Source organism: Panthera pardus, unplaced genomic scaffold (assembly GCF_024362965.1).
Source record: "Panthera pardus isolate Hobbes unplaced genomic scaffold, ASM2436296v1 HiC_scaffold_10, whole genome shotgun sequence".
In the NCBI taxonomy this organism is placed as follows: Eukaryota; Metazoa; Chordata; class Mammalia; order Carnivora; family Felidae; genus Panthera; species Panthera pardus.
Window position 1 is genome coordinate 87,501,525 of NW_026526655.1, and position 25,934 is coordinate 87,527,458.

The window sequence follows — 25,934 nt, forward strand, 5'->3', positions numbered from 1 at the left end:
ATTCAAAATTTTCCATTCTGTTTTTCTCCCAAAAGTTTAGTTAAAGAAGCTATATTTAAAATACATACGTTTTTTATTGTTTTTCAGTTTGTTATGCTATTTTGCTTCTGCTGTTGCTGAACCAAGTAATTTCAACAGCAGTGTTATTTTACTTTGCCCTTATAAGTTAAAAAATGCTGCATATTATTTGCAGTCTGTAGGGAATTAGGTTGTAGTTTTTATTCAGGTAAATCAGGAAAATTCTTTATAGATTTCAATTATTGCATGATTAAGAACTAAAGAGCCATTCCTATTAATATCACTATACAATTAGGTCACAGATCAGTAGGATTTTTAGGCTTTTTACATGAATATAAAAATTTAAATTTCGAAAACCTTCATTATAGTAGGAAACTTATTCAGCACTTATTTATTTCATGCCATTATTGATGTACATTTTAATGATGGAAGATTCCTAATGCACTTGTTGATAAATAGGAGACTAGCTTTTCTCTATAGGATTACTGAGTTTTATCTTTTCTTCATTAAATTGTCAAGGCTTCTCTCCTCAATCACAAGTACATCCTGTATAATAATGTACAACAATGATTGGTGATAGAAAAGTGCAATGGGGAACATTTCAATTTTTGAACTTCCTGGTTTTCGGTTTTAGTTAATTATTCTACGATTGATGTGCAAGCAGGGATGTCATTGATCTCCATCTCCCAGATGCCTCATCTGCTGTCTGATATTAGGCTAGGCATCAGGGTGCTATGTTAACTCTCTCAGGCCAAAGGAACACTACTGAGTGAATTATAATGGGGCCATTATTATATTTGGGTTTTCTTTATTCAGGTCATTTATGGCAAGCTTCAGAGATGATGCCATGACCCTGTAGTATTGGCCAATTATTCTGTCAAGGTATGCCCTAGCCGGACTAGTGATATCACAGAGTTACAAAGCAGAATGAAAGATTCTACTTAAATAGCTTCATTTTAGGGAGGCATAAATTGTAGTCCAGAAGGATTAAAGACTTTGTGACATCATAAAGGTAATGACATATCTGGAGACAAAGAGAAATGTGACCTGACCTTTAACACATTGCTTTTGGAGAATCCAAGGTTCTTCCACTTATTGGCTGTGTGATATTTGGCAAGTTATATAGCCTATCAGGCTTCAAGTTCATTACTTACTCTTTATTGATAATGTCTACTTCATAGGTTTGTGTGGGGGGAAAAAGGCAGATATACAGTAATCATTAAATTTCCTTCTTTTATTTTTATTTTTATTGTTTCAGAGAAATCCACCATTAGCTCTTGAAAATTTTTCCTTAACCATGGTCTCTTGGAAATATTACCTTTATGACTGTAGGTAAGCAGATTTTGTTAAAATTATTCTTTTTAATCAAAGAGTTAAAATACTTTAAAACATTTCATTGTTGTCAGTGGTTGAGTGGTGAGAGGGGCAGAAAGGATTTGAGGAAGCTTGTGTTTCAACTCACTGCATTAGAAATAAACCGCAGCTAGAAATATCTCAGCTTGTGTATTTCTTTGAGTGAAAGATTTTTTGTAAAAATTTCCTTTTCTCCATTGTATTTCCATGAACAGGAATGAAAGCGAGTGCTGATTCACTTGTCCTCTATATAGCTCCCTTTGCCTCTTCTCTATTTAATCTTGCAAGCATAGGATCCTGGGATCCTCTTATGATTTTTTTCTCCTACCGAGTAAAAACTTAATCCTATATATGATACTGGTGAGATAGTTCAAAAATGTCAAAATTCAATCATTTGATTGTTGACTTGAATTGCTGTTCAAGAAATACAATATAATTGTTGAAACCATGTATTTGAAATGGAACTTTAAATCTTCTGATTATTTTTAAATTAAAATACTTTATGTATCAAACCATCCTCATTACTGTTGTTGCCTAATTATAGAGAAGAAATTTTAGAGGTGATATTTATTTATAAAACCTCAGAAAAAAATGGTTAATGTCACTCTAGACCTGTGGGTTTTTGAGACAAGTATTTCGGTTGAAGCAGGATAGCATTAGGAAGAGCACTACCTTAGATGAATGTGCCAGCAGAACTCTTCCAAAAAGAAACAAAAGAGTGATAACATGTTTTAAAAATGTAAGTTAAACCTTTTCCAAAAAATTAATATTTGACATAAAAGAGGTTGTTATAATGGCTAGAATGGAATACATACTGTTATGCTTTACAAAATAATTATAGACAAACTTTATTTGGATTAGAAATTCATTAATGATAGGTGTGCTTTGAAATATTAGTAATAAAACCATGTTAGGATAGCATTAAAAACATTAATTTGTGATCCCCAATGGATTATTTACATAATAGCATCATAACTGCTTAATGACAACTCTTATATTTATAACTTTTATGGGTTATATAGTAATTGATGGATAGCCAAATATTATCATACCATCTTCAAACCATCCCTCTGAAATAAGATATTATAGTTATTCTTATTTTATAGGTGAGGTAACTGAGGTTCAGAAAGATTACATTTCCCAAAGTTACCCAGGCCAGAATTTGAACCCAGCTCTTCTAGTTCCAAGTCTTTTGATTTCATATCACACTCTAATACCATAAATAATAAACACTGTGATAATGTGAAGAGAAAAGTGAAATGAGAGTTTAAAATCTGGAGTTTGCTCCTAACTGTATCATTAAGTCACTGTTGAACTAGCATGAGAACTTTTGAGTCTACGCAGAGAAAACTGAAGCCTAAAGATTTTAATTTGCCCAGTCCAGTGTTTGGGGTTGAATAGACAGTTCTTACCTGGTGATAGTAGGAAGGAATAGTAACTACAAATTAAAGAAAATAAAATGATTATTTGAACCAAATGAGTTATATTAGGAAAATTTTTAAAGAAATATAGCTGAGCAATAAAAAAAAAGTGAAACATTGGAGATAAAAAAAAATGACATTCTTTATAATATGCAGATGACCAAAACAATTATCTTCCTGGTCTTTTCTTTCATCATATTTTTCTCCAGAAAATGGATTAATCACCCTTTTTGACTCACATTTCTTTAATTCTTTTTAATGTTTATTTATTTATTTTGAGAGAGAGAGAGAGAGTGAGCAGGGGAGGGGCAGAGAGAGAGAGGGAGACAGAGAATGGGAAGCTGGTTCCAGGCTCTGAGCTGTCAGCACAGACGTGGGGCTCGAACTCATGAACCATGAGATCATGACCTAAGCTGAAGTCAGATGCTTAACTGACTGAGCCACCCAGGCACCCTTCTACCCATTCATCTATCGATGGACACTTGGCAGGCTCCACACTGTCAGCATGGAGCCAGATGTGGGGCTCTAACTCATGAATTGTGAGATCACGACCTGAACTGAAATCAAGAGTAGGACATGCAACTGACTGAGCCACCCAGACACCCCACAAATACTTTGTGCTTTTTAGGCAATTTCATCAGAATTCCACTGTTACCCATTTTGAGATTTGGTACATATTAAGTTCTAGAAAGTAAAGCCTCTCCAATTTTTGAGGAAGAGTTTCATCAGCTTTTCCTGGCTAAATACAGTGTTTAATTGAGATAGCCTATGTAAGTCTGAAAGCTATTAGCTAAAAGACAAAAAGACTACACTGGAAAGGAAGAACAATCGACTGTATTGTGAAGCCCGGCTAAAATGAAGTTGACACCGGGTTTGCAATTTTCTCTCTAGTCAAATCCAATCAAAGAAAATTCTGAACCTTACCTAAAATAAAATTACTTACAATCAAAGGAAATGTAAGTGAATTTGCCCAACTTGATAATCAGTTTTCTGAATGAGAATCGAATATATGAAAGATTCATCAAATTAGAAAGCGGCACAGTAGAGATGTTAGCAGTATTTCAAAGTGAGGAGTGAATAACAGTCCTATAATCCCAACAGGAGAACAATACACAATGGCCAATGGAAGAGCTTCTTGTTCTAAACTATATTCAGACTCCTCCTTTCCACCCCAAAAGATAAATCCCATACTCTGTCTCCACATCTTTAAAAAATATGTTCTAAAGTTCTTCCTCTCCTATTCATCTCTCCAACTGAATTTTGTGTCACCAACTAAAATCCTACACATTCATTAAGAATCCTCTCAAAAGCTACATATGCCATGATTGAAGCATTTCCCCCCACCCAGTGGATTCAAAACAATTCCCTCTGTGGTTCCACAGCTGTTTCTTTATTATACAAAATTAAATCACTTTGATAGTCAACAACAAATTACAATTTGTGGTATATATGTATCGGTATAGGTATCGGTATCTATCCCCTTTTAATGTGCTTGAAAGCAAAGAACTTACTTGGTTAATCTTTCAAGTTCCCACATTATCCCACCTATTCTAAGCAATGCTATGTTTTCAATAAATGTTTTTTCTGTTGAATTCACACTAAAATGTATATTCACACTATTTATATATCTTAATATAAGATTATTATATTTAGGAAATAATAGATTTAGAAAGAGGTAGAATAAGATCAGCTGGGAAATGATTCATTAAAATGTACAGAAATAGATGTCATGAGGAGTGAAAATAATTTCCTAGTTGCTAATTTATAGAAGGTAGGCAATTAGCTGGCCTGCTGCTAAAGTCATATGTAGTGCATGTATGTAAATGCATGTATGTATTGTCCACTATAGAATAACTTAAAATATTATTGTGATTCTCAGTCCTGGAAATGACTATAGGTAATTGAACTGTGACAACTCTGTTTTCATAAATCCTGAAACCTATTGAAGTTACATCTGCTCTGGAAGATTATAAATCTTTCTTAACAAGAATTTTGAGGCAGTTTTTAACTTGTATTACACAGACATGACATTTATTACTACACACACACACACACACACACACACACACACACACACACACACAAATTCCTATTGACTAAATAAACACAAGCTAAAATCTTTCTATTTAATTCCCTCATTAAACCAGATAATTTTATTTTCTTTCAAGGTTATTTTGAGAGACATAGAGAGAGAGCATGGGAAAAGGGGCAGAGAGAGAGGGAGAGAGAGATAATCACAAGCAGGCTCGGCACTGTCATTGCAGAGCCTGATGCAAGGCTTGAACTCACGAACTCTGGGATCATGACCTGAGCTGAAACCAAGTGTCTGATGCTTAACCAACTGAGCCACCCAGGTGCCCCCAAACCAGATAATTTTAAACATCATTGTTCACTTTTTATTCTAGGTGCTATAAATATTGGTTATGTTATATATATTAAGTAGATTTCTTCTCTGATCTTATTATCTTGATATCTTCTCATCAGAATAATTTTAACCTTAAATTTTAAAGATTTTTTAAACATGAATTAAATTTTCCAGTGAAGAATCCATTATTGTTATCTGTCTTTCTTTTTTTTAAACTGAACAGGGGTGAATTTATAACAGCCTAAAAACAAAGTGAAGGCTCAGTAGAACATATACAGTATTCTGCCAAATTTAGTGATGTTAACATGTTGTTTTTTTAATGTTTATTTATTTATTTATTTTGAGAGAGAGAGAGAGAGAGAGAGAGAGATGGGGAGAGAGAGAGAGAGAGAGAGAGAGTGTGTGTGTGTGCGCACGAGTAGGGTAGGGGCAGAAAGAGAGGGAGAGAGAGAAAGGATCCCAAGTGGGCTGTATGCTGTCAGCGCAGAGCAAGACACAGGCTCGAACCCACAAACTGTGAAATCATGACCTGAGCCGAAATCAAGTCGGGCACTTAACCAACTGAGTCACCCAGGTGCCCCAACATTTTTTTTTTGCATCTGAATTATTTCATCATGAATGTATTCTGACAAGCATAAATGGCTTTTCTTCATATACACACAGGGTTGTTATTTTAAAATAGAATAAAAATCAAGTCATCAAAGTTTCTGTGGAAACAAATAGCTTTATTTATCTTCTTTAGATAATCAATCTGTGAATATTTTATGTAATTTCACTAACAACAGTGAAGACTTCCCTTCATATTTTATTGCCAGAGATACTCTTTTACTACATATTTCTTCTCTTTGTAATGAAAATTATGTCTAAAAAATAGATTTGCTTTTTAAAATATTTTTATTAATATTTTAAATGCATTTTTTACATTTTATTCATTCTTCTTTCTTCACATATTTAGTATTTGATTTCTTCTGTAATTGGAATTTGTTCTTAAATATTATTTGATGTGCATTAGAATTACAAATTTCACTTCTATTATGCTGCCATATGCTCTTACACTTAAATTCGTTGACTTACTCTTTTCTCCTGTTTTTGGTCTGACCTTGAATAATTATTTCTTCTCTATTAAATTTGTTGACTCACAATTTACACTTTGTAATACTTAAGAACCTCAAAGTCAAACTACTCCAAGTACATTTGTGAAAGCCTTATAAATGTGAATATAAGTTCAAAGTTGGGAAATAAAATTAAGACTTAGAATTTTTTTACACGGCACTCACTTTCACAAAAAAAAACTTACAAGTATTTAAAGTCTCATCTCCTCATAAAACTTTCCCAAGTTACACCCTACAAATCTTGAATCTTTGCCCTTGAATTCCTATAGTATTTCTCTCCACATATATTTTTTCTATATTATCTTCAAACTGTTTTATAACCTTGGATAAAATTATACAATCCTTGAAGATATTGTTAATATTGTTAATATTGTTAATATAACCTTGGATAAAATTACACAATCCTTGAAGATATGGTTAAGGTTGTTTTTGGTATTTTCATTATTTGAAATGCGTACCACCTTGTGATTGTATATTGAAGTATTTAGCATATTGATGAAATGAGATAATTTATGTAAAATATGTCATTAATTTGACCTCTATCGGCCATGGTTGAGGCACCAAAGCAGAAGTAATTTACAACCTCATAATATCAGTTATTTTGATTCAACCTACATGTTAACAATAATGTTTAAGATGGACAACAAAGTTTTAGTATCTATCCTCTTAGCGATGTCTTATTGGCCAAACAGCCAACTTTCTGTCATCTAGTAATTAAAATATTAGATAGGCTATCTTCATCAGTGCAAAAGCGACCTTTTCCCCCATTACTCTCTAACCAAAGCCACTTTCCTTCTGTTTGAGTAGTCACTTCAGAAGCTACAAGTCACAGAATGTATGAAGATCTCTGCTTCTTCCTCAGGATAGCATTTCTGCTGTAACAAAATCATGAGGTACAAATTTTATTGAAGCAAATAAAGGAGCTGTGTACTCACTGAATCCTACCCACAGAAGAAGAGTTGTATGCTTAATTACAACAGAGAAGAGCCTCTGTTGTTCTCTGAACCAGGATCTCAATTGTAGTATCTTTAGGTTTGTATCATTGTGATTGCTTTAAGTCACACAGTTTTAAAATAATAACAGACATTCACAAAGCTTCTAGTAGGTTTCAGACATTGTGGTATGATTACATTTAATCATCCTATAGGATAGTAACCCTCCAACCCCACTCTTGGTACTGGTATGTTTTATTACTCTGTTTTAGAGAAGATGAATTTAAATAACTTGGTTTAGGTAACCCCAATAACAAGTTTATAATGAGAATTTAAATAGAAATACATAGTTCTTCAAACTCACATTCTTTACTAACCCATGTTGCCTCCACAAATCCTCTCAAATATAAAGTGTGAAATAATGGTATTTTCTTTTTTAACTTACAGCACTTATTCTTTTCACTTATAATATTGTGACAATTGGAGAAATTAGGTAACTTCTATTTTGGAGTATTAATCTTGTAATCTAGAGACAGTTAGCCAAGGGATTCAGAAATATCTTATGAATATGTTTTGACTTATTTTTCAGGTCAACTGTTGACATTAATTTTACCAATATAGATATCTTTAAATCTTTGGAAATGAACATAAATACGTTTTAAATCATTGTTTAGTTTTCATTGTCATTTTATTTTGAGATATATCATTTATAATCTGACATTTTGATTATGTCTTTAAACAGCTACAATATATATCATATTCAGTCAACATAGACAGTATAATCAGATAAATTGAATAATTCTCTATCATCACATTTTATTAGTGCTGATAATAACTCAAAAACATTCTATGAGGTTATTCTGTCTTAGCTCAATAGAAATACCATTGCTGTTTATTCACTATGTGCTTTTAGACAGCACCTAAATATTTTTCACTCATTCATTCACTCATTATGTATGTTGCTTGTAGGACAATAATTCTCAAACATTATTGACTCACAACTCATCGGGGAAGTTTATAACTGGCCCCATCTCAGAGATTCTAATTCAATAATTGACAAATATAGTCATTATGAAGCAGATTAACACAAGGACCACACTGTTATAGGAAATGCAGCTAATTAATATCAGTCACTTAGCAAATAATATTTATTTAGTGAAAAAGTGTATTTGTTTCAATAGCATATATTTCTGCCTTTTAGTATTCTTCAATTTATTTAGGGAGATAAAATTACATATAATTTTAGGATATCTGTGAAACAATCATCAAATAGCATTTGTTCAGTAGTTTCTAACAACTGTATTTTTCAAAACATATTATTACCTTTCTTTTTTTAATAATTTATTCTTAAATTAGCTAACATACAGTGTAGTCTTGGCTTTAGGAGTAGATTCCCATGATTCATTACTTACATAGACTACCCAGTGTTTGTCCCAACAAGTGCCCTCCTCAATACCCATCACCCATTTTTACAATCCCTCCCATCCCCCCCACCCACCCACCCATCAACCCTCAGTTTGTTCTCTGTATTTAAGAGTCTCTTCTCTTATGGTGTGCCTCCCTCTCTGCTTGTAACTTATTTTTCCTTCTCTTCCCCAATGGTCTTCTGTTAAGCTTCTCAAATTCCACATATGAGTAAAAACATATGATATATCTTTTTCTGACTGACTTATTTCACTTAGCATAATACCCTACAATCAGTTCTCTCCATGTTGTTGCAAATAGCAGGATTTCATGCTTTTTCATCGCTGAGTATTATCCTTATTTCAACATTACTTTCCCTGACCATTTTCACTTAGGATATATACAAAAAGGTAATTTTTCATCTTTTCCTACACATAGCATAAAATATTGACAGCTGGTTGAAAAGTGAATAGTCCATAAATATAAACATATTATTATTATTAGGCTTAATCAAGTATCTTATAACTTGATTTAATCTATAGATTGTTTTGTCTTTTAAAAATGATTCTATTCTTAGAATTTTGAATTCTAAAGAATTAAATTGCTGTATCTAATTAGCATAAAGCCCAGAAAATATGTGGTTTATCATTTTCAGTTTATTCCTTGTTCTGATTCTGAGAATAAGTCATCAAAAATGTGGTAAAATATTAAGTTGGATTTTGTAATTATATGTATTTAGTTCTGATATATGCATAACCATCTGGGTTTATTTGGCATGTTATATGAAAAGTTAAGTAATCTTTACCAAACTAAAAGTTATTGAAATATTTATGAAGGTTGACATGTATCTTTCATCACTAACAAAATGAATGCAGATATCAAAGAAAATATCTGAAGATCTCACCAAGGGAAAAGTAAACAAATAAATAGTTAATCATGGGAGAAATAAGCAGGATTAACAACTACAGACATGTACAAGATTGTTTGTATTAATTATAGCCAATTTTGATGTGTCTCATTAAATTTCAGTCACAAATTTTATTCAGAAGAGTTCATTTAAGTTGGCTTTGCATTTAGCATTGTTGTAATGTTTAAAATCTGGACAATGGGCTTGAATCAGAGTGACAGTAAACAATGTCATGTTTTCCGGGTACCATAGGGATGAATGTCAGTCTGGTTTTATTTGAAACCTCATTAATGATGTGGGAGTCAGAGTAAATAGTGTACTAATGAAATTCTGAGATGAGCTCAGATTGGCAGGTAGTGAAACATGACTTAAAAAATGGTCATTGTTTGAGACAACCTTAAACAAGTAGAAATTTGGCAAGATAGTTAAAACACATTTAATTTTTTAAATGGGATAACTGAGGAAATTAATGGAAACTACAATGTGAGCTCAATCTTTAAAAGGTATTTTGGAATTAAATAACAGGAAATATTAAATTAGAACATTTTATTCTAATTTCACCACAAAATAGTTCCATAGATAATATAGCATGGCATTCAAAAGTTTAAAAAGTTAATAGTTTATATTATACATACAGATATCCACATATCTATTTGAAAACCTACAGGCATTTTTCTGTACTTAATACTCTGGATGTATCTACATTATAGCCCCTCAGAGACTGAACTTTAAATCTTGTTGTCGATGTTGGCTAACTCATTCCAAGAAAGTTGTAGATGAAGTGGCAGGAGAGAAAGAAAAAGACCCATAAAAAGCAATTAAGAGGGGGAAAAAGGAATAAGAATTAGGAAAGAATAGCATTGGAATGACACCTTTGGGAAAACAGAGAAGAATGCCTTCCTGGAATCATTTATATGAAACAGAAAAAGGGAAATAAACAGTAAAACATGAAATTTAAAAGAAGTATCAGGAGAAGAGTGGCAAAATAATGGAAAGAGTAGCATTTACAAATGAAATGAGTTTGAAAATAACTTTCACTACAAAGATTATCTTTTTAGAGCAAACAGATCTGTCTCTAAGTTATGTTACAAGCTCAACTGCCCCATTTATTACTATCCAGACTCCTTTCTACTCTGGTAATTTAAATATTTTTGTGACATAAACCTAGAATAATTCCAAAACACTACACATTAATTTTTTAAGGCCTATTTAGAACCTATTGGTATATTTGTCAGTTCCTGAGCACTTTTTGCCTTAGGCAACTTCTACATTTGGTGTTCTAGAGTTTGGTTGAGTTTTAAGAAAATCATGTACGAAAAATAAACATGTATTTGTTTAGGGCATGTGGAAGAGCTCTATTTTTGGTGTCAGAGCAAATGTATTTGAAAGAGTACTGAATTACAAGTCTGGTCAGACAGAATTATATTAGTTAAGTCACCAACCATATTGATCTTGGATAAATTCCTTAAACTCTTATATTTAATTGTGAAATTGTAGAGGTAGAATTAGATGATCCAACAAGTCTAGTATTCTATAGGTAGGAAATAAGTCCTTTGTCCCTCTTATCATCCAAGATATAGGAAATATAGACAACATTTTTAGGAACACTGAAAATAGGAGCAATGTATTAATCAAAAGATTCTACTGTACAAATTTAATGGAAATGAAATAATTATCAGCTAACTAAACACTACATCAAGACAGTACAAATAACATACTGAAAACAATCTAGAATTCTGAAGATTAATGGGACTTAAGTGTGGATATTTAAAGACAGTTAGGAATTTCCTAAAAACTGAATTGTAAATATGAAGAGTAGATCCTAAGTAAGCAGAAAGAAAAAAGTGATCCTTTAGGGTCTACTGTTATTAAAGGTTAACTTTTGGTTCTTGTATTTAAATTTTTTATATGGAGTTTTGACAAATGCCACTTGGAGGCACTCTTATACTGTAGTACTGTACGATTTATACTATCAGGATGTCATATAATGAAACTTTCAGTTTTTATTTCCTTTTTTAATTCTAATAATCACTTGGGGATGGGTAATTAACACTGGTTGTGGTATTTAAACTTTCACATTATTCATATTTATCATCTTGTAATTTTTACTGTTGTAAATAATCTCCTCTTTATCTAATAAAACGGATTTCATTCATTCCTGTAAGGAATGGAAGATTTTAGGACAACACCAAAGAATTACTTGAGGATAAATTTTGGTTTACAAATTAATGTCTATTTTTCAAATTAGAAATTCTTACTATTTTTTTAAATTAATGTTTATTTAAATTTGCTATTATCCAATTTGCTATTATCCAAAGTAGAACAACAATGAGAATTCAGAGACACTCTTGATGAGAACCAATCTCTTTAATCATTTGAAAAAAATTATGGAAAATATAGACAACAGGATTAAAATTACATTACATATACTAAAATATGTAATGGAATACAGAAGCATGTACAGGAATATACCTTAAAATTGATTTGCACAGGAAAACTAAAGTTCATAAGGAATGGAGTCATGTTATTTGAGATTTTCTTACTTTTATTCATTTTTATAAAGTTAATTTATTTTAAAATTATATAAAATTATTTCTATACATGTGAAGAATATGGATTGTTCATACTTTTCTTGGTTTCAAATATATTTGGAAGATCTTGAATGTTACATTAGTAAGGATATGAATTTTACCTCATTTCTACCTTAATCTGAAGATAGAATCTACAAAATAATGCATTAGAAGTAAACATTTTTTACTGTTACTCTTGCACAGGATATTTTAATGTTTTTATTATAAGCGATGTTATTATAACATTCAAGCTACACAATTAAAATTTTTCTTTTTATCAACATTTTAATTAATTGGTAATAGATAATACTGATTAAAATAGTATATTTGACTATGCATGAAATGAGTAAACACTAATAGAACTCATGCATATATGAATATGTTATGTTTGAAAATATTAATAATTTAATTCTTTAAACTCTTGTTAGTCCAATGACATATTGAAAAGGATCTGTCGTTTGGAGAACTTCAGTGGGAATGAGGTTGTTCGCTAACCTGACTTGTTGATTAAATCCCCACCCACAGTTTTGGGCACTTGCTCCCTATTCACTCTTTTGACATTCATTCCTTCTTAAGATGATTATTCATTTCCAGGGTCTTAACAGCTAAGGCATTTATGTTTGTCAGCACTACAAATCTTGCTTTGCCCTATTGTTCTACACAATGAAACATTTCTTTAATCTAGGAATTTGATTAATATTTGGACAAAAATCTCTATCCATCTTTATCTCTGTCCAAATATCTCTATCTCTATCATCTATCTACATCTTCTTTTTATTAGTTGGGGTTTTATTGGTTGGAATTAATATATCATATTAATATTAATTAATACATATTAATATATCATTGATTAAAAGCTAACAATTGAGGGCAAAGCTTATTTATTTAAATTCATACATCAAAAATGTACTCTCTCTAGGAACTTAATGGAAAATTATATTTACAGCTAAGAAAAACAAAAATACTGATGACTGAATTTTCCTCTTTGCAAGTCAATGGCTAAGCATTATATAAAGAAAACATAATAGTGAGATATCTGTGTGTTCTGGTTGTTTATTTTTGTGTACCGAGCCACTGCACAATGGCTTAAGTCAATAGCAGCCGTTTATCTGTTTACAAATTTGGGGAATGGGACTCAGGCCAGTTCTTTCTCGTCGCATGGGGTAGCGGCAGACACTGGTTCAGGCTGGGGCATAGAGAAGAATGTTTTACTCAAGCACCTGGTATTGAACTCCCTCTTTCCCACTACATGGTATCTGTCTCCATATGGCAGCTCAGGGTAGCTGGAATTTAATACATGATGGCTTAATGCTTCCAGACCAGTGTTCCAAGAGACAGCAGAACATGCATGGCCTTTTCTAAACTACCCTTGGAAGTCATGAAGCATCACTTTCCATCATGTTCTATTTGTCACAAAGGTCTATTCAGTTTCAAGGGGAGACATGGATTTTACCTCCTGATTTAGGACTGTTAAAAAAAATCACGTTTTTAACACAGCTCTTTTATCAAATTTTCCAAGCAAAGATAAACCTCAACTTTACCCAAATCACAAACATCAACCCAGCATATTTTAATTATAAATACATTCAATTTACCATTTTGTACACTTTGAGATTCCTAATCCAAACAAGTATATATCTTCCTTCAAATGAATAGTGATTTTCTTTTTTTTCCAAATTTAAAATTAAATCTTTTTATTCTATACGAATGAGAAAATATTTCCTAAATCTGTAATGTACTGTGACTCTCTGATTTTCTGTTCCTTTACATATTAGGATGAATTCCTTAGTTGTCTAGTCTAATCCTCTGCATAAAGCCTAAATACCCTGACAACATTCCAGATAGGTGAAAATCAGCTAATGTCCAAATACACACAGGAATTATTGACTGACTCAGGGAAGTCCATTCACATTTTACCCAGAAACAATAGAACATTTCTTAATTTTTTCCAATTTTACTGAGAAATTATTGAGATACATCACTATATAAATTTAATGAGTACAGCATGATGATTAGATTTACATATAGTAAGAAATGATTACCATAGTAAGTTCAGCTCACATTCACCTTTTCTTACAGGTACAATAAAAAGAAAGAAAGAAAAAAGGAAAAAAAAATTGTCTCCTTGTTATGTTAAATCATGATTTACTCTCTTAACTTTTCTATGTATCATATAGCAGAGTTAGCTACTCATCATGTCTTATGTTATAACCCCAGTACAGTAAAACCTTGGATTGCAAGTAACTTGTTCTGTGAGTGTTCTGCAAGACGAACAAACATTTTTTTCCTTTTTTTTTCTTCTTTAATGTATATTTATTATTTTGAGAGACAGATCATGAGCAGGGGAAGGACAGAGAGAGAGGAAGACAGAATCCAAAGCAGGCTCCAGGCTCTGAGCTGTTAGCAGGGAGCATGATGCATAACTTGAACTCACAAACTGTGAGATCATAACCTGAGTCAAAGTCAGATGCTTAACTGAGCCACCCAAGTGCCCCTAGACAAGAAAACATTTGTCATAAATTTTAACTTGATAAATGAGCAATGTCTTGCAATACAAGTAGTATGTGAGGCCACGTGTCACATGATCACAACTAAGCCAGTGATTATTGAAATTCACTTTGATATAGGAGTGCTTTGGATTACAAGCATGTTTCTGGAATGAATTATGCTTGCAAACCAAGGTTTTATATACTTATTTATCTTATAACTAAAAGTTCATACTATCTACCTTCAATTCCCTCCCCCACCAATGTCCATCTCATAACCACAAGTCTATCTCTTTTTCTGAGTTTAAGATTTCATTTATAAGTGAGATCATGTAGTGTTTGTCTTTCTCTGAATTATTTCACTTAGCATAATGACTTTCATGTCCATCCATCTTATTGCAAATAGTAGAATTTCCTTGTTTTTTTATGGCTCAATAATATTCCATTATATATATTATTTCTATATATTCTAATATATTATATATTTCAATATATATTATATTCCTGTATTTCTATATTATAAATTATATATATAAACAAGTAAATTATTACATATAACATTTTTGTCCATTTATCTATTGATAAACATTTGTTTCCTTATCTTGACTATTTTAAACAATGCTGCTATAAATATGGGAGTGAATACATTTTTTCAACTGTTTTCATTTCCTTTGGATATATTTCCAGAAGTAGAATTGCTGGATGACATGGTAGTTTTGTTTTTAATTATATGAGAATCTTCCATACTGTTTTCCATAGTGGCTCTATCAATTTACAGTCCCACCAACAATGCACAAGGGTTCCCTTTTCTCCATTTTCATGCCAACACTTGTTCTGTTGTCTTTATGATGAAGGCCATTCTAACAAGTGTGAGGTAATTATCTCCCTGTGGTTTTAATTTGCATTTCCCAAATGACTACTAATGTTCAGCCTCTTTTGATTTACCTGTTGGCCTTTCATGTATTTTCTTTGAAAAAACGTCTCAGGTCCTTTGCCCATTTTTTTATTGGATGTTGTTCATTTCTGTTGAGTAGCATAAGTTTATTATATTTTTTGGACATTAATCCCTTATTGGATATATGGCATGAAAATATTTTTCCTGTTCTGTAGGGATTTTTTTCACTTTGTTGATGCTTTCTTTTGCTGTGCAGAAGCTTTTCAGTTTGATATGGTCCCACTTGTTGATTTCTGGTTTTGTGGCTTGTGCTTTAGGTGTCATATCCAAAAATCATTACCAACGCCAATGTCAAGGAGCTTTATTTCTATGTTTACTTCTAGGAGTTTCATGGTTTCAGATCTTACATTTAAGTCTTTACTCTATTTTAAGTTATTTTTTTTAGTGGTGTAAGATAGAAGGTCCAGTTTCATTCTTTTACATGTGAATATCCAATAGTCCCAGCCCCATATATTGAAGACTATCTTTTCTTTATTGAATATTTTTGGTTCCCTTGTCAATATTACTTAACTGTATATGCATGGATTTATTTCTGGGTTTGTGATTCTGTTCCATTGTTCTATTTGTCTATTTTTATGACAGTAACATACTATTTTGATGACTATAGCTTTATAGTATACCTTGAAATCAGGAAGGGTGTTGCTTCCTGCTTTGTTCTTTTTTCTCAGGATTTCCTTCACTACTTGGGGACTTTTGTGGTTCCATATGAATTTTAGGAGTTTTATTATTATTCTTTTAACTTGGTACAAAAAGTCATCAGAGTCTTTTGACAGAGACTGCTTGAATCTTTTTTAACTACTGACATTTTAATAAATTAGTCCTTCCAATTCATTAACATTGGATACCTTACATTTATTTGCATCTTCTTTGATTTCATTCACCAATGTCTTTTAGTTTTTAGAGTAGAGATTTTTACCTCCTTAGTTAAATTTATTCCTAAGTATTTTATTGTTTTGGGTGCTATTGGAAATGTGATTGATTTCTTTATTTCCTTTTCAAAAAATTCATTGTTAATGTATTGAAACGTTACTGATTTTTGTATGTTACTATTGCATCCTTCAACTTTACTGAATTTATTAATTAGATCTAAGAGTTTTTGGTTGAGTCTTTAGGATTTTCTATATATAAAAATATCATATCATCTGCAAATAGACATAATTTTTTTCCTTTCCAGTTTTGATACCTTTTATTTTGTTTTCTTGCTCAATTGCTCTGCCTAGGACTTCTACTACTATGTTGAGTAAGAGTGATAAAAATGGGCACTCTTGCTCTGTTCCTGATCTTAAAGGAAAACCTTTTAATCTTTCATTGAGTATTTTCAATGAGTCTGGAAGTGCTCCCAGAAGCTTTGATCTTTTGGAAGAGTTTGAGAAGGATCAGTGTTAATTCTTTAGAGTTTGGTAAAATTCACCAGTGAAGCCATTAAGTCCTGAGCTTCTCTTCGTTGGAGATTTTAGGTTACTGATTAAATATCGTTACTAGTAGTTGGTCTAATCAGATTTTCTATTTCTTCCTGATTTAGTGTTGGTAAGTTTATGTTTGTAAGAGTTTTTCCATTCTTCTAGGTTGTCCAATTTGTTGGTGTATAGTTGATCATAGTAGCCTCTTATGGCCGTTTTAATTTCTGTTGTATCAGTTATGTCTTTTTCATTTATAATTTTGTTGATTTGGGCCCTTCTTTTTTTTTTCCTTAGTTAGTCTAGCTAAGGGTTTTCAGTTTTTTTTTTTTTTTAATTTTTTCAAAGAACCAACTTTTAGTTTGGCTAACCTTTTCTATTATTTTTCTCCTTGCTTATTTATTTATACTGTAATCTTTATTATCTATTTTCTGTGCTAAATTTTATTTCCTTTTTTCTTTTTCTTTAAGGTATAGTGTTGAGTTGTTAACTTGAGATCTTTCTTGCTTCTTACTGTAGGTATTTATTGTTATAAAACTCTCTTTTAGAACTGTTTTTGTTGCATCCCACAAGTTCTGGTACATTATTGTTGTCTCAATGAACTTTTATTTCCACTTTAATTTCTTCTTTGATCTATTGGTTGTTCAGAAGAGTCTTGTTTAATATTTTATGTGTTCAAAAATTTTCCAGATTTCCTCATTATTGATTTCCATTTTCATGCCATTGTGGCTAGAGAATCTACTTGGCATGATTTCAATTTCAATTTGCTAAGACTCATTTTATGGTCTAAGATATTGTTTATCCTATAAAATGTTACATGTGTACTTGAGAGGAATGTGTATTCTGCTATTGTTGAATACAGCGTTCTGTATATGCATGTAAATCCCATCTGGTCTATAGTTTTGTTCAAATCCACTGAAACTTTCTCTGTATATAATCTATTAATTATTGAGAGTAACGTATTAAAGTCCCCAATTATTATGGTATTAATACTATTTCTCCCTTTAGCTCTTTTATATTTTGCATTATATATTTAGGTGCTACAATATTGGGTGCATAAATATTTACAGTTGTTATATCTTCTTTATGTATTGACACTTTTATTGTTATATAATGACCTTCTTTGTCTCTTTTTATAATTTCAGTTTGAAATCTATTTTGTTTCATATAAGTATAGTTACACACACACCCTTTTATTTCATCACAATTTGCTTTAAATGTCTTTTTACATTGCTTCACTGTCAATCTGTGTGTCGTTCAGGCTAAAGTGATTCTTTTATGAGCAACATGTTTTTGGATCTTGTGTGTGTGTGTGTGTGTGTGTGTGTGTGTGTGCTTAATCCATTCAGCCATTCTTTGTCTTTTAATTGGGGAATTTAATTTATTTACATTTAAAGTAATTATTGATAGGTTAAGGACTTAACTATTGTCATTTTGTTGTTTTCTAGTTATTTTGTAGATCCATTCTTCCTTGTTTCTTATCCTTTTGTCTTTTACATGTGTTTTGATGTATTATAGCATCAATATGCTTTGACTTATTTATCATGTCTTTTTTTCTTTTTTCTTTTTCTTTCTTTCTTTCTTTTCTTTTTTTTTTTTTTTTTGTTTAATTACTATAGGAATTTCACTTTTGGTTACCATGAACCTCACATAAAATATCTTAATTTTCCCAACTGGATGGGGCAGGAACTACCTTGAGCCTTGGCTATAAATTAGTCCCCTGCCTGTGTAGAGCATGGTAATGCTTCATATCTGGTATTGGCCTTGTTCTGGGGACAATCAATTCTGCCCGTCCTCCTCTCAGTTCAATTGTTTCTGGGCTGCACTGTTTCCAGGAGTTGTCACTAGCCCTTCTGATCAGTTGGGTTAGAAAATGCTTTCAACAGTGGGTTGGGTTGTGATTCAGCTCCTTGGCTGAAGGTGGGCAAGCAGGGCTCTAGAGCCACTAAAGCTCTTCACTTCATCATCCAAATGAGGCAGATCTATGCTCTGACAAGCTCTCTAGTCATAGTGTGCCCCATCTTAGCTCTGTAGTTGAACAAATCTCCTGGTTGGGTAATTACTTGGGCACTGCAGGTATGAACTCAGTATGCCAATATCCATGTGCTGGTTGTTGCCAGCTCCTTCCCTCTTCTCTTTTACAGTCAGACTCTGGGTGGTTGAGCCCCAGATTCCTCTGTAATCTCCATAGTGCAAGATCAGGTTAGGGGTGCCCACAAGGCAACTCCAATTCTGAGGTACTGGTTGTACTCCCTGGGTCTTCTTTTCCCACTGGATACTGGAGGCAGAGGGGAGACCTCTCCACATGACGTCATGCTAGCCTGGGGGAGGGAAAATGTGGTCAATGTGTAGCCTCTTCTCTTACCCTTTTAATGTTTTTTGTTTGTTTTTGTTTTTTGGGTTTTTTGTGGGGTTTTTTGTGGCCTTTTTGGTGCAGGGGAGAGGGTTACTTCAGTCTCATTTTTGTGTTCTAGGATCTCTCAGTGGTATCTTATTTGTGAATAGTTGTTACTTATTCTGAATGAGATAGAAGTCAGAAACAACCTATGTCACCATCTTGGTGATGTCGTTCCTTCTTCCTTAATTTAAACCACCTTCTGCCTGCTTCTCTATCCTAGGTTCAAAATATTGAACCTGCACCTGATGACATTAGTGGACATGTAAGTGTGAACACATCTCAGTGGTTGGTTAGAACTTTGCATTAAGACTGTGACTTCCTGATCAGATCACCTGCATCAAATTTTAAGTAATCTCTACAATGTAGGTCAAGCACATGCCACAAGCCACTTCCCATTTCAGCACAAAGATCCACTTAAAAATTCGTCTCTTCTTCACCCCTAAATTCCAAAATCGGTAACAAAATTTATTGGCTGGAAGAACATGCTGCTTAAATGAAACAACAAATGTAAAAGACTGACATACAAACTTGTCACCAACAATGTGGATAATAAATAGAAAAGTACTTGGCTTATTGCTCTGGCCCAGAGGATGATCCAAGACTTGAGGAGCTGAATGAAAGCCAAGACTCTGTTACATTAAAATTTTTGAGAGTGCTTTTGTCCCCATGTCCTTAAATTGAAAATTCTATTACAACATTGGAATCTGTTCATCTTGTTATGTTTGCAGTGATGGAGAGGGGATGACTACTCTTTTCTCTGCCCTCATACAATTTCCATGTTGCCCCCTCTTTTTGACTGAAAATTGAAAGGAAGCAGTAAATACAGTTTAATTGTACACAATGCTTATGGTACCTAGTATTTAAAAATTCAATAAAAATTTATTCAATAAATATATATTTACTGAACAAATTAGTAAAAATTTGAAATCTCTTTTTCATCAAAAATGTCTTGACCTCCAGTTTAAAAACAAAGAAAGAGGGGCGCCTGGGTGGCTTGGTCGGTTAAGCGTCCGACTTTGGCTCAGGTCATGATCTCACGGTCCGTGAGTTCAAGCCCTGCATCGGGCTCTGTGCTGACAGCTCAGAGCCTGGAGCCTGTTTCGGATTCTGTGTCTCCCTCTCTCTCTGCTCCTCCCCTGTTCATGCTCTGTCTCTCTCTGTCTCAAAAAAATAAATAAACATTTAAAAAAATTAAAAAAAAATAAAAACAAAGAAATTTCCATAGATAGTCTTCTGGAATGGAAAGGGGACTATGATGTAACTAGATTCAGCAGGATGACCCTTCCCTTTTTAATCCTAGAACAGTCATTGTTTTAAAATATTTTGATATACATATAAAAGTGATATCCATTCTCACAAACCCTATTATTTCCCCAAAACATGTCTACCTAGCCTGTCCAACTTTTTCCAACTTAAAGAAGAAAAATGCAGAGACCAAGTCTAGGGGAAATATTTAAACAGTAATTCTTATGCATCGAAACCATATTTAACGAAGCCTGTCAACTGGTGGGCTTCTTGCTGGCAAGGGTGAATGAAATCCCTATCATATATGAAAGTAAACAGTATGTCAAGGAAAGAGGAAAGGAAGGTCATGCAGTTTTTCATGAAGATGTTTTTCTTTGCTAGAGTACTAAATATTCTTTTGGGAAATCATTATGGGATTGAGGTAATACACAACATTTAGAATCAGGTAGACATGAGATCAAATCCCTGTTTTAACCTTGACTTTGGAAAGTTACTGAACTTCTCTGAGCCCATTAACTAATTTGTCAGTACAGTTGTTGTGAATATTACATCATATAATGTAAGATTATATGAACTAGAACAGTGTCTCTCCCATTCTGTTTCCCGTCTTTTTGTCATCAGTAGTTTATCCTGGATAATTACCATATCTAGGGATTTATAATTGTGGCATCAGTAATGAATGCCAGATATCTGTCAAAAACTGTTGAAATTGAGAAGATATACAGATGGCCAAAAGACACATGAAGAAATGCTCAACATCACTAATCATCAGGGAAATACAAATCAAAACCCTAATGAGATATCACCCTACATCTTTCAGAATGGCTAAAATAAAAAATACAGGAAACCAAGTGTTGGCAAGGGTGTGGAGAAGAAGGAATACTTGTTGGTGGGAATGCAAACTGGTGCAGCCACTGGAAAAGAGTATGGAGGTTCTCAAAAAATTAAAAATAGAATTACCATATGATCCAGCAATTCCATTAATGGATGTTTACCCCCCAAAAATGGAAATACTAATTCAAAAAGATATATGCACCCTTATGTTTACTGCAGCATTATTTATAATTGCCAAGAATGGAAGCAGCCTGAGTGTCTGTCAATGGGTAAACGGATAAAGAATGGAATTTTCCTCACCCATAAAAAAGAATGAAATCTTGCCTTTTGCAACAACATGGATGGAGTTAGAAGGTATAATGCTAAGTGAAATAAGTCAATTAGGGAACGACAAATACCATATGATTTCACTCATGTGTGGAATTTAATCTACTGTTGTTCATTCACCCCCATTTCTGAAATGTCAGCAGAATTTTCATTGTTGTTGCTGTTGTTATCAAGAAGGATGAATATTTTCAAATTATCACTATGGCAGCAACAGTTGCACTTGCCAAATACTACATATGCACCACCACATCCCTGTTCCCCTTGACCATCTAACACATCCTGGCCTGCAGACTTTGGGCAGCAGGGATGTGTGCCACTTCAAGACAAAGCTTGGAAAAGCCAACAAACAACTCTCAAGCTCTCTCCTCTCCTAAAGCAACAGCAGACAAGGACTCATGCTGATATGATAAAGTCATAGATCAGTTCAGTCTCAGTTGCTGGGGCCCTACTTGTCCTAAACAGTTGCCCTAATCCCTAACAGGTTACATACAAGAGAGATATAAACTTTTGTTTTGTTAAACCATAGAACCCTTGTGATTGTTACCACAATATAACATGCTCTGTACTAATTCTCATGTGAGATATAAACATTATAGCCTCCAACCTATATCACTTGACACTTACTTTGCCCATGTAAACAACTCGTAAATATATCAAAGTACAACTGGGAGGCTAAGATAAGTTAAAAGTTAGGAAAATATATGTGTATATGAATAAGTTCCTTAAAGGGACTAGGGCTTCTGGAAGACCACAATAATGGAGGACCATTACTAATCCTCATTAATTGTATTATCATTAAGTAATTATGCTGGAGGAAACTAATGAGGAGATGAACATAAAAACTGGGAAATGGTATAGAGCACATACCCTTTTACTTTGAATCCTGCAGATCCACCAGCAGACTGAGGAACCTGCAACATGCTCAGGGAAGTCTAAACCTATCCACTGACTTTACTTCTTTCCAGTTTATATAAAAGAGTACTAATAACTAATAACTCATGACTTAGCCCATAGTACAAAGTTAAAAGGTCAAAAACCTTTTTTTTAAGCAAAATTATGTAATATGCTAAAACTGGAAGCAGCAGTTGGGAAAAGCTTAATCTAAAAGTCTTCATTTTTACAAAAAGACCTCTGAAATGAACTATATTGGAATTGAGTGATAAATTCCTAGAACTTTTAAATTTTCTAAGAAAAAATAAGTAGATTCATAACTACATTTCAAATTTGAAGTTTTTTTTATCAGAATTATTTAAATGCAAAAGTTTTTGGTTATTAATGGAAGGCTGTGTGTGGATAATGCCAATGCACATTTTTAAGTCTAATGAGCTATCAATATGTGAGTTGAAAATACCATTTCTCCAGTTATTTGAGTTGATTTAAATCCAGTATTGACGCATTTCATTTCTTCCCTCAGAACATTTTAAAGACACAATCCAAAGGACTTTGATTACTTTGGTTATTTCTGATTTATTTGAAATATTTAAATGACTAGTTTTAACATAGACCTGTATCATATAATAATTGCCATTGGCTAGTAATTTAGACTGATGAGAAGCTTTTTCCATGCTGTTTTCTGAAAATCTTAATTCACTATCTTCTCTATTAGAAACACTCTTGCAGAGATACTTTCACTTGCTCATGCATCACTAGGTGGATTTATGCTTCTGGTTTACACCTTAACTGGTGCCTGTTGCTAATTTGACCAGCCAACTGGCGGAACACTTAAAACACTTTCTTGTTAAAATGACTCAACAGAGGTAGAATTATGCACTAGAGCATTAATCAAAAGACCATCTGTTCTAACAAGAAATTTTGCAGTTTCCTAGTTGTTCTCTGAAAATTTAGTGAGACATCTAGGTTACAAATCTCAGCATTTGCATAATATTGACACAGATTATAGATTAGTTTGAAGTGTTTATAAGATAGAGAATGTATAATAATATGTATATATAAAGATAATTTTAGCTCTTCTAAAATTATATCCAAATTTAAAATGTAATTATTTCAACATTATTCACTCTTCTATGTTTTAAAATATATTGCTTAACTATATAGTTACCAAAGTTGGATGGGAATTCCTGATTTCAGATTAAAACCTAAGAAATATTACATATTCTTTCCGAATGTGTCCTGTAACACCTCACCAGTGGTTATCTGGGAAAATATTTGGTCTTTCTGAGAGCAGGGATTTAACATTTTCTTTCAAAAATTCAAGATCTTAGAAGAAAGTGAAAGCAGATAATAAATACATGTGGGTCCTAAATGCTAAAATGAATCAAGTAGAATTGTTTCAGCTGCAAGTAGTACTACTCCCATCTCAAAACTGCTTAGACAACAGGGACACATGACCTCATGTAACAAGATCCCAAGGGAGGAAGTTCCAGAATTCATTAAATTGACGGCTAAATGAAATCATCAAACATCCAATTCCTCTAATCTTTCTGCGCAAGCATCCTCTTCCTGTCAGCTAATGTCCTTAGATTTGACCCCTTTTGGTGTTACTGATGAGCTTTTAGCATCCTACCCTCACATAACCATCTAAATGTCAAGAAGAAGGAGGATGTGAACCTCTCTAAGAGGGATGAAATCTTTTTCAGAGGCTCCTAGATTTCCTCAACGGAGTCCTTATCTGAAATTATATAACAAAAATCCTTCTTAAATTCTTCTTAAATCAGGCTTGAAAGGAGTGAACTGCCCTGATATTCAGTAATCAAGATTAACCCTCTAGGTAGGTCTTAAGGAGGAGCCCCTTTTTCTAAAGCAGGTAGCCACCTGGTGTCTTAGGTGGATATTAGGTAGGTAACCAATAGTGTTGCTCTACAGGACAAAAGCATTATTTCAAAGGAGCTAAAAATAAACACTAAGAGGAATGTGATGTTGGGCAAAATGGGATGTTTTGGTACTATTTCCCATTTGCAGAATCATCATCACTATTTAAAACTTGCTAATCCTTCCAATGATTAGTATTGTTGTATGATTAATACATAGTTAAGACTGAGCATTTCAATGGAAACATCATTATAGTCATGAAAGACTAGAAAATACATTGGGCGCCTGGGTGTCTCAGTCAGTTAAGTGTCCAACTTCAGCTCAGGTCATTAGTTGTTTCAGATCCTCTGTCCTCCTTCCTCTGCCCCCCGCCTCAAAAATAAATAAACATAAAGAAAATATATATGGAGAAGAAAAATAATGCTTTCTAGTATTAGCAAGGGACATACTTGAGTACCCTTGATGTAGCTAAAGAGAATAAGAAAGTTTTAACATATTGGGGCAGTAAATAGTTTCTATTACAGTATAAAAGAAAGTTATTTGTTAGTCTACACTCAAATGCTGTTCTTAAAAATCTATCAATGTGTATTAAATATCCTGGTTCAAAATTAGCTCTAACACTAAGAAGATATTCAAATGTAGAATATTATCCCTAAGTTGTTATTAAGAAAACATAATGGCATTAACTACATTGTAACTTTTAGGTGTGGAAGTTTTAGCATACAGAATCATTAATAGCCTTTTTTTTTTTTTAAGGAGGGATTCCCTAGCTAAAAATTTGTGCTTATAATTATAACAATAATACTTTGAGATTTTAAAATAAGTAGAGAATTCAGTAACAGGAAAACTTGCCCTTTATAGTATCAGTTAAATACTGACACATCCAATATTAATGTGGTAGAAATGTATCTTAGCTCAAATCAGACCTGCATCATTGCTACCTCCTGATATCACCTAGAGGGCATCCTTCTGGCCAGTAGACATAGTTCTGGGGGCATAATAGAGGTACATTTGTTTGAACAACAGATGACTGAGGTTGGCTGACTTGGAAACCCCTTAGAGCTAACAACTGCAGTGAATTCTCCATCAACTTTTATTTTCTATTTCCTCAACTTTAACACCTTGATCTTAATACCAGCAAATGGAGTATAAGTCTTTTGACTTATTCAGAGTTTGTTGCACACTTTGCACATTTGGTTTGGATGAATCATTGACTAGGTGGCTATTGTTATAAGACAGATAATGAGTGGGTAGTAGTGAAGTTATCTTAATGTCTGGAGAATCTTCTTTTTATCCCCTGGAGTTCTAAGTTCATTTTCTTCTCTGATCTTCAAATAGGTTCTAAAATTCCACCTTTTTATAGAAGACTTAATAATAGGAGGAAAACCAAAAATTCAGTTGTGACCTTACCTAAACATTAAACCCTAATTAGCTGTCATTG

At 32.9% G+C, this 25,934-nt stretch overlaps 1 long non-coding RNA gene across 1 annotated transcript in view; it reads left to right on the forward strand.

The window, feature by feature from the left end:
* Positions 1-1,265: 1,265 nt before the first annotated feature.
* The window catches only part of LOC109270496 (uncharacterized), a 58,042-nt gene continuing 33,373 nt past the window's right edge, over positions 1,266-25,934 (forward strand). Inside the window, exon 1 of the long non-coding RNA XR_002081559.2 lies at positions 1,266-1,350. This is a non-coding gene — a long non-coding RNA (uncharacterized LOC109270496). The remainder of the gene's footprint in view (positions 1,351-25,934) is intronic.